General features: G+C 36.8%; 1 long non-coding RNA gene across 1 annotated transcript in view; it reads right to left on the bottom strand.

Annotated features, from left to right (window-relative positions):
• Positions 1 to 7,673: 7,673 nt before the first annotated feature.
• LOC119870807 overlaps positions 7,674 to 8,549 on the bottom strand; it is a 72,872-nt gene continuing 71,996 nt past the window's right edge. Inside the window, exon 4 of the long non-coding RNA XR_005356369.1 lies at positions 7,674 to 7,890. This is a non-coding gene — a long non-coding RNA (uncharacterized LOC119870807). The remainder of the gene's footprint in view (positions 7,891 to 8,549) is intronic.

Here is an 8,549-nt window from a genome sequence, read left to right as displayed (position 1 = left end):
GTTCCAGACTTTCAAGATCTTTTTGAATTATAGCCCTGTAACTGGGTGCATTAGCTTTTGTGCATTTCAATATTTCATGGTAACAGATCAGCCGTTTAATAAGCTCTTTTAGAATATTGCCTGACCAACTTCCTTCCTGACCCTGGTCCTGCTCAGCCTTGATTCTTCAACTCCATCCAGTCCTTACTGACTCTCCCAACTTTATGAGCTGACAGTTTCCAGAATCCATGTTTTGCTGCTTTGGGGAAATTAGGATTAAAATTATGTCTGCAGTCTGCAAGCAGCGTTCCTCTCCACTCTTCTCTGTTCCTCAGAGACTGCTATCAGATGTACAAATTCTTTTAGCATGTGTGATGGACATTTTGATTTCATCTGTCCCGCATTTCACCTTTTCTTATTTTTGAAGAACTCTCCTATTCCACATGCTATTGGTAGATTGCAGTAACACAGCTCCCACAATGGAAGCCAAAGGAGAGAGCTCCCTTCTCTTAGCATCGTCCAGCAGGAAGCCAGTGTAGAGGAACAGGACCTAGGCTTGGCTAATCAGATATTTCCGTCTAGGACTTTGTTTTTGGAGAAGGTGATGCAAAGATGAAGGGATGTTTAGGGTGAATTCCCAGCAGCTGCAGGGTGCTTTCATCAAGGTGGCCCCAATTGTCTCTAATTTGAGAATGTGTTTAGCAAATGGTTTCTCCTGTAACTCACATGTTATAGTCTCTGCCTGCTAAGTGTCGAGAGTCCTGTCCATTTCTAAGCCTGGATCTTCATTCTCTCAGGTTTATGAAATTACTCATATTTCCAATATAATTTTTTAATAATTAAGATTGCTAAAGATTATAACCATGGTTTCAGCAACAAGCTCTGAGAAAAATAACCCTATAGACACAGTATGTTATAATTATTGCCACAACATTGCCTCCTGAGGCCATTTCTTTCTGGAGAGATTTATAGGTACAGAACTCTGCCTTTATTTGCCATATCCCTTAGCCATGGACATCTGACCTGTTCTTCCTGTGTTTCCTGGTCTTGCTTAGACTAGGAATCCCCTACTCATCTCTGTTTTTTTCTTCCCATTCCCCAATTTTTGGACTGGTACACTTCTCCCTCTCTGTGACTTCTTCCCTATTACTGTGACTTGTTTTGATAAAAATTCTTCCAGATTCTTTGTTCTGTTGCTCAGTTACTTTGCTTTCCCAGTAACAAGGATGTCACAACTCTCCATTTGACCCAGACAAAGTCTCCTTCTGATACTTTCTTCCTTTGGCAACATCAGCAAGTTACATGGCTTTAAATATTAACCCTTAAAAAAATAAATATTAACCCCTTGACAGCAACTTCCAAATTTACATTCTGTAACTGTGCATTCCAGACTCCTATTTCCAACACCCTACTTGACATTTATAATTAGATATAGGCCTCTCAAACCTGATATATTGAAAGTTAAGCTCATGAGCCCTAATCTAGCTCCCAGCACAGCTGCCTCTATAATGATTACTCTGTCCTTCCATTTTCTTAGGCCAGACACTTTGGGATTATCTTTGTTTGTTTTTGTTCTCCTACACCCCACATCTAATAATCTCTGGAAATTTTGTTGGCTAGACCTCTGAAATACACCCATAATCTAATTTCTAAACTTAGTATGATACTCTCTTGAAATATTATTAGACTTATTTCAAAAGTTCGACAACTTGATTATAAATTTACTTGGCAAAATAAGTAAGCAAGACAAGTTTCTCAGAAAAAAAGGAACAATAAGGAGTAGCTCAACAAGATATTAAAACATGTTATAAAGCCTCTACAATTAAAACAATGGGGTTTGCTGCATGAATAGCATAAAAGAACAATCAAATAGAATAGAAAATCCAGAAATAGACACTATTGAAAATAATACATTTTTATGCAGTGAAATCAACACCTCAAATCAATAGGACAGAGAAACACAGGCTGGAATGAACAGAGATAGAAGATATACATTTTGGAATATGCCTTATTTTGTATGCTTGATATCAGAACTAAAAATGTTCTACATAAATATAAATTAAAACCAAACCAAAATTATAGTAAAACCATTCTTAAAATTCAAAAGCAAAATAAAATAAGTGAACCTAAAAATGCATCACATTTTAGCATTTTTTGATATAAATGTACCAACTGGAATTATTTAAAATGGTTTTAAAGCAGACAATATGCGTGCTGCACCCAGAGTACAAAATACAGCTGCAAAAAAATCTCAAAAATCTTAAATTGCTTCCAGTAATCATATTACTAGTAATACTATTGTACTGTTATTTTAAAACGAATGCACACACTTTTGCTCATATAATAAAATGATGAACTTGGAACACCTCATTGTACCAGAAAGCAGAGAAGCTATCAAAGATTGCTAGGATAATATTAAAAGGAGACAAGACCCAGGCTGAAGATGCTTTTTTAAACTGAACACTGAACTTTCAGAATCAAAAAGAATAATCAGAGTTCTACCTTGAGGAATATGTGGTAGATGCACTTTTCCCTATTATGTTAAATGCAATTAAAAAAACTGGACACGGTGTATAAAACACACATAAAAAGGCTCCAGAAGGTGGAGAGAAGGTAGACTGACTGCAGACCTCAAAATCAAAGGAATAGCACTGTGTTAAGTTCTGTGGGAATTTTTGTTTGTTTTTGGTGTTTGTTTGTTTTGGTCTGATATATTCCTCCCCCAGATTCAAGTCGGTAGCTTGAAAATTCCAATGAGTGCAGGGGAAAAAAGTCCCCTCTCCCCCACCAAAACTTCTTTCCTCTAGTCAAAGGACCAGGAAAAAGGCAGCCTAGAAATATGGAAAACTTTTTTTTTCTTCATTTTTTATCTTCTTTAAGTAGGCCCCATGTCCAATGTGGAGCCCAATGTGAGGCTTGAAGTCATGACCCTGAGATCAAGACCTGAGCCAAGATTAAGACTTAGGTGCTTGGAATGCCTGGGTGGCTCAATGTTGAGCTTCTGCCTTCAGCTCAAGGCATGATCAAGTCCCACATTGGACTCCATGCAGGGAGCCTGCTTCTCTCTCTGCCTATGTCTCTACTTCTCTTTTTGTGTCTCTCATGAGTAAATAAATAATTAAAAAAAAAAGAATTAGGTGCTCAACCAAGTCACCCAGGTGTCCCTAGAAACATAAAAAACTTTTAAACAATAATGGTTGTATAGCACTCGAATACCATAGAAAAAATGTGGTTCTATCTTCACTCACATCAGCAAAGGCATATGGGGAGCCTACACTTGCCCAACTACCCACTGGAATAGTGGCAGAGAAGGTCCAATAAAAGAACTAGTACGTTCATACCAGGTGGAAATGAAACCTCCCTACTTGTGCAGCATCAGTTGAAAGGACTGATGCTGATAGAGAGACTAGACTTCCACCCCCAGCTGTTAGCAACAAGGTCTCACTTTCTTTCTGTTCACTACAGTTGTCAGAGGATGTTTATCAGAGAGTCAGGACTTTCACCACAGTCCAGTGGTAATGAGGTCAGCCTTGCTCCTAACCCATAAAGTTAGTGGATGTCCCATGAGGAACACTTCTTCCCTCCATTGCATGTCATTGGAGGCCCAGTGGGGATTCAAATGTGCCATATCTTTCCAGAAGTAATCAGAAGCTCTTCTTGTGTGTCAATAGAGGCAGAGTGGGGGACCTGAACTCCTATACCCACATAGCAGTAATGAGAAACCACGAAGAGAAGATAGAATTTTAGAAAATTAACAGTGTTTGAGAGACCTGAGACTATAACAAATGATCTAACATTCATGTCCCTGGAATTCCAGACAAAGAGGAGAGAAAAAAAAAAAAAAAGATGAGACTGAAAAGAAAATTCTTGAAGAAATGGAGGCTGAACACTTCTCAAATTTGGTAAGGGACATAAATCTACAGATTCAAGATACTTCCTGGTTTTTAAAACATTAAATCCACACTAAGACATATCTCAATCAAACTTCTGAACACTAAATGCAAGTGATTGCACAAAAAATCTTAAAAAGTCTATAAAAAACTCCTGGAACTGATAGAGTTCATCAAAGTCACAAGATACAAGATAAACATAAAATTTAACTGTATTTCTATATACTTGTAATGAATACCCAGACACCAAAGCTGAAAATTCAAGTCCATTTAGTATTGCTAAAAAAAGAAAGAATACTTAGATGTGAATCTAACAAAATATATACTAGTATACAGTATGGTGAAAAATATGAGTTGGTAAAAGGAATAAAAAGAGATCTAAATAAATGAAGAGATACTATGTTCATGGATTGAATGTCTCTACAGAGTAAAGATATCTATCTTTCCTAAACTGATATACAAATTTAACACAAATACCATTAAGATTTGATGAAGCTTTTTGTATCTATAGACACAATTATTCCAAAGTCTATATGGAAGTAAAGGGAATAGAAAAGCTAAAATAGTTTTGTAAAATAAAATGAGAACAACATGAGATAAATGGGTCTACCCAGGTTCAAGACTTATTATATAGCCACAGTAATTAAATCTGTGTGATATAAGTGGAGGAACAGACACATGGACTATGGAACAGTATAGAAAATATAGAAATATACCCACACAAAAATTCCCAATTTGTTTCTGACAGTGGTGTAAAAGTAATACCATGGTGGTCAAATTACTTTTCCAACAAATGGTCCTGGAGCAATTTAGATATCTGTAGGCAAAACCGCCAAACAAATCAACCTATACCTCACACATTATACAAAATTAACTTAAAATGGATCATGGACCTAACTGCAAAATGTCAAGCTTTTGATTTTAGTGGTTGCCTGAGTTTCAGGAGGGAGTAGGAGGGAAGTGGGTGTGGCTATAAAAGGCCAAACACAAGGGATTCTTGTGGTGATTGAAATATTTTTCATCCTAACTGTATCAGTGTCAATGTTCTGATTGAGATATTTTTGCAATCTTGACTGACTATAGTAATTTCATTGAGGAAAACTTAGTGAATAATATGTGGGATCTCTCTGTATTACTTCTTACAGCTACCTATGAATTTCCAATTATCTAAAAAAGTTTAATTTAAAAAGAATAAGTATGAAAATGTATTGAAAAAGACCAAATATCTTAAATCCATGAATTCAAAATAATACAAAACACAAATTGTATTGGTCACTTTTGGAGGACGCTAGGAAAATAACTCATTATTGTGACAACTGGAAAATAAAGCAGATAAACAAACATCCTTCTGCATTTTCTGTTTAAATTATATCTCAAATCAAACATTTGATAAGGAAAATTTTCTCTTTTAGAATTTTAAATAAAATGGGCAAAAAAGGAACGCTATTGCATAATCACTAGTTTGAAACCCTAAATGAAATCATGGATCAATGCAATACTTCTGATGTCTACTCAGAGCATCAAGTGTACAGCTACAGAAAGATCCATGATGGCTCAGGGTGACAACATCTAAACTGCTGCTCAGTTTTACCATTAAAAAAAGAAAAACTCAAGCATCAAGTGCCTCTGATGAAGGTATGCATCACCATCAATGAAGTATTTCTGCAAAAAATAATTAAACAGAATCTGAACAAGGAACTAATTTCAATTGCCAGTTTATGTGACATCTAAGGGATGAATAAACAAGCCACATGATGCATTCAGCAAGATCTAGTATGTGGGGAAATCTACAGTACTAACAAGTTAGTTTCTTTAAAAATAAATTTAAGGAAAGTACAGAAGGGGATGAGAAATCTCTAGGCTTTAAAACCTTAGGAGACATCAAAGAAATGCATGAAGGTATGGCCCTTGTTTGAGCACTGTCTCCTTAAAGAAAATTGTAAAAACAAAAATTATGAGATAGTGGCATACATTTGATCACTGATTAGATATCTGATTTTGCTAAGGAATTATTTTAAATGTTTTAGATGTAAAATGGCAGTGTGGTTATGATTTTAACAAGTCTAACTTTAAGTGATACCTACTGAATTATTTATGGATCAGTATTTGCTTCTCGCTAATTCAGTGGGAGCAGGGGGAAAAGACTGGGTGATATAAAAAGTGAGATATGCCATGAGCTGAAGTTATTTGATGAGTTCTCACCATTCGTATGTTTGAAATTTTTTTCTAGTAAAATATGAAGATCTGTCCAGGAGTCCTTATTTCTCACTTGCTCCATTGCTAACTGCCTGGTCCAATCTATCAACCATTTCTAATGTGGAGCACTATGGTATAATCCTGATGGATACCCTGGCTTCTACTCTTGCTTTATTTCCATCTTTTTCTGTAGCCATGGTAAGCTCATTAACTCCCAAGCTAAATCCTGCGGAGGAGGTACACACAGAGTTCTGCCAGGACCTCCTCCTAGGTTAATGCTATGCCACCACCATCCAAGTGGGAGGCCCATGGCCTCTTTGTTCAGCTGCCCACACCAGACACAGTATCCAAATCTCCATTGTTTGTAGTATTTCGGAGAGTATTCACTCAGATTTATCCCCCTACACAGTGTCCCCATGGGGTTGTTGTACACATGTTTTATGTTTCTCCTTGCTCACACGCCCTCCTGTCCATGTTTTTATGCTTGGTCTTTTGCAGTTGGAGATTGCCAGAGAGCTCCCTGTGACAGTACATGTCTTTCCTTAGCAGCATTTCCTTTCATTGGAATTGTCCATAATTGTAGTATAATTTTGCTTTTCAGGAATTTCCCATCTAATGTCAGCCATGTACCCTCTTGGATTCTTATTATTTCTTTGAGTTCTGTGACATCTCAAACTCAAGGAAAACAATTTAATATTTTCTGAACATCCACTATAGTCTAGGCACCATGCTAGGTTGGTCTTACTTATAATTTCATTTCATTCAAACAGTAGTGCTAATAGTGAACACATTCATTTGCATCTCCTTTAGAAATAAGGAAAATGAAATTCAGAGAATTCCAGTACATGTTTGAAGGTCATGTATAGATCAGTCAGTGGAATCGGAATCCAAATTTCAGCACCAAGATGCAAACTGTTAAGTGGTAAACTTGAAAAACATATTCCTTTCTATTAAAAAAATAAGATCACAGAGTCACCTTTTATTGCTGGATCTTCCACATAATCAAGCAGGTTTCCCCATGAGGCAGTCCAGAATAATAATTTCTCTGTTTTCTCCATCCCTACTATCTCTGTGTTTCTTCTGAGAGAAGCAGCCATTAACAAGACAGATTTGGGCTTCTAGCAGCTCTTGGATAGTTAGAATTCCTCCTTAATCCTTTATATATATGTGACACTGTATATCAAGAAGGAACCAGCTGTACCTTTGGATTGAGACTGGGGAAGAGTATAGAGTTTTTGTTCACTATTGAATCTGTTCTTCCTCATTTTAAAATAGAATATAAGCCTCTCTCACAAGATATCCATATCTGTTTCATGAATATCTGCTCTGTTGGCATACCTCATAGATGCCTAGTCTCACCACCTCTTGGATGAGAGCAGACCTACATCTCAATTCCCAGTTAATTTTAATTTTGAAACAGATATCTTAAGGGTGACATCTTTACACCTAGGTAATGGTAAGACTGTGAGGTTCAGAAAATCTTAATTCAATGATAGGTAGCTAAGGTTTGTGAAGCACATGGTAGATATGACAGATACAACCATAAGTACTTTTTTTTTATCAATTATTTTATTTGACCGACACAACAACCTAAAAGAACCTATTACAATAAGATGAAGAGCTGGAGGGCTGGGGGAGCCAGGTGATGTTCACAGTGTTGCCTAGCTCATGAGTAGTGAAGTTACGATTCAGATCCTTGCCATCTGGGAAGCCAAGGGATTCTGTGGTTCCAGAAGCGAAGCTCTTCACCATCACTCTGCTCTGCATGTCCCAGCTGTCATTACCAGTCTGAGCCATGAGGAAGTCACTGAGCTGCCTTGATACCCTAAAGTGAAGAAGTGAGCAATTGTCTCATCAGCAGTGAACATGAAAACTCTCAGCACACGGACTGTTCTTTATAAGCATAATGGATTACTATTGCATGGAATTGGCACTACCAATAATAACATTGCCAATAACTGCCAATAATAACATTTATTTGAGATACTATAGAGATCACCTTTATTTTTAGCATTTCATATCTCAGTTAGTTATCACATAAACTGTAAGGAGAAGATAGTATTAGTTTTATAATTTTAGAGATAAGGAAAACAGATGAAAAGAGTATACATAATATGATATAATATAGAAAACTGTGCAAAAATACATTTACTTTCTGAATGTGATATTCCTGATCATAAACCTTTAGAGAACCCCTAGTGGAAGCAAATAGTGTTGACTCTTCCTTCATGCTTGGATGATGCTGTCTGCTCATTATTTCATTCTTTCTAAGAGGGTCATAGCAGCAGGTGAGAGAATGAGAGTGACAGGTGCCTCTTCCTCTACCCACCTGCCAATCCACAAAGCTCTGTATGACCACATACAATTGTCTCTTAAAACATCAGACACATGCACTGACATCTCTCCAGGAAGCTTTTCAACCATTGTCAGAGTTTGCTTTCGGTGACAGGACATAATAGACTTGGGGTTTCATTAAGGGTTAGA

This window comes from Canis lupus, chromosome 3, assembly GCF_011100685.1.
Source record: "Canis lupus familiaris isolate Mischka breed German Shepherd chromosome 3, alternate assembly UU_Cfam_GSD_1.0, whole genome shotgun sequence".
Classification (NCBI taxonomy): domain Eukaryota; kingdom Metazoa; phylum Chordata; class Mammalia; order Carnivora; family Canidae; genus Canis; species Canis lupus.
The sequence above is the reverse complement of the archived record's forward strand: the minus strand, read 5'-3'. Positions and strand labels throughout refer to the sequence as shown.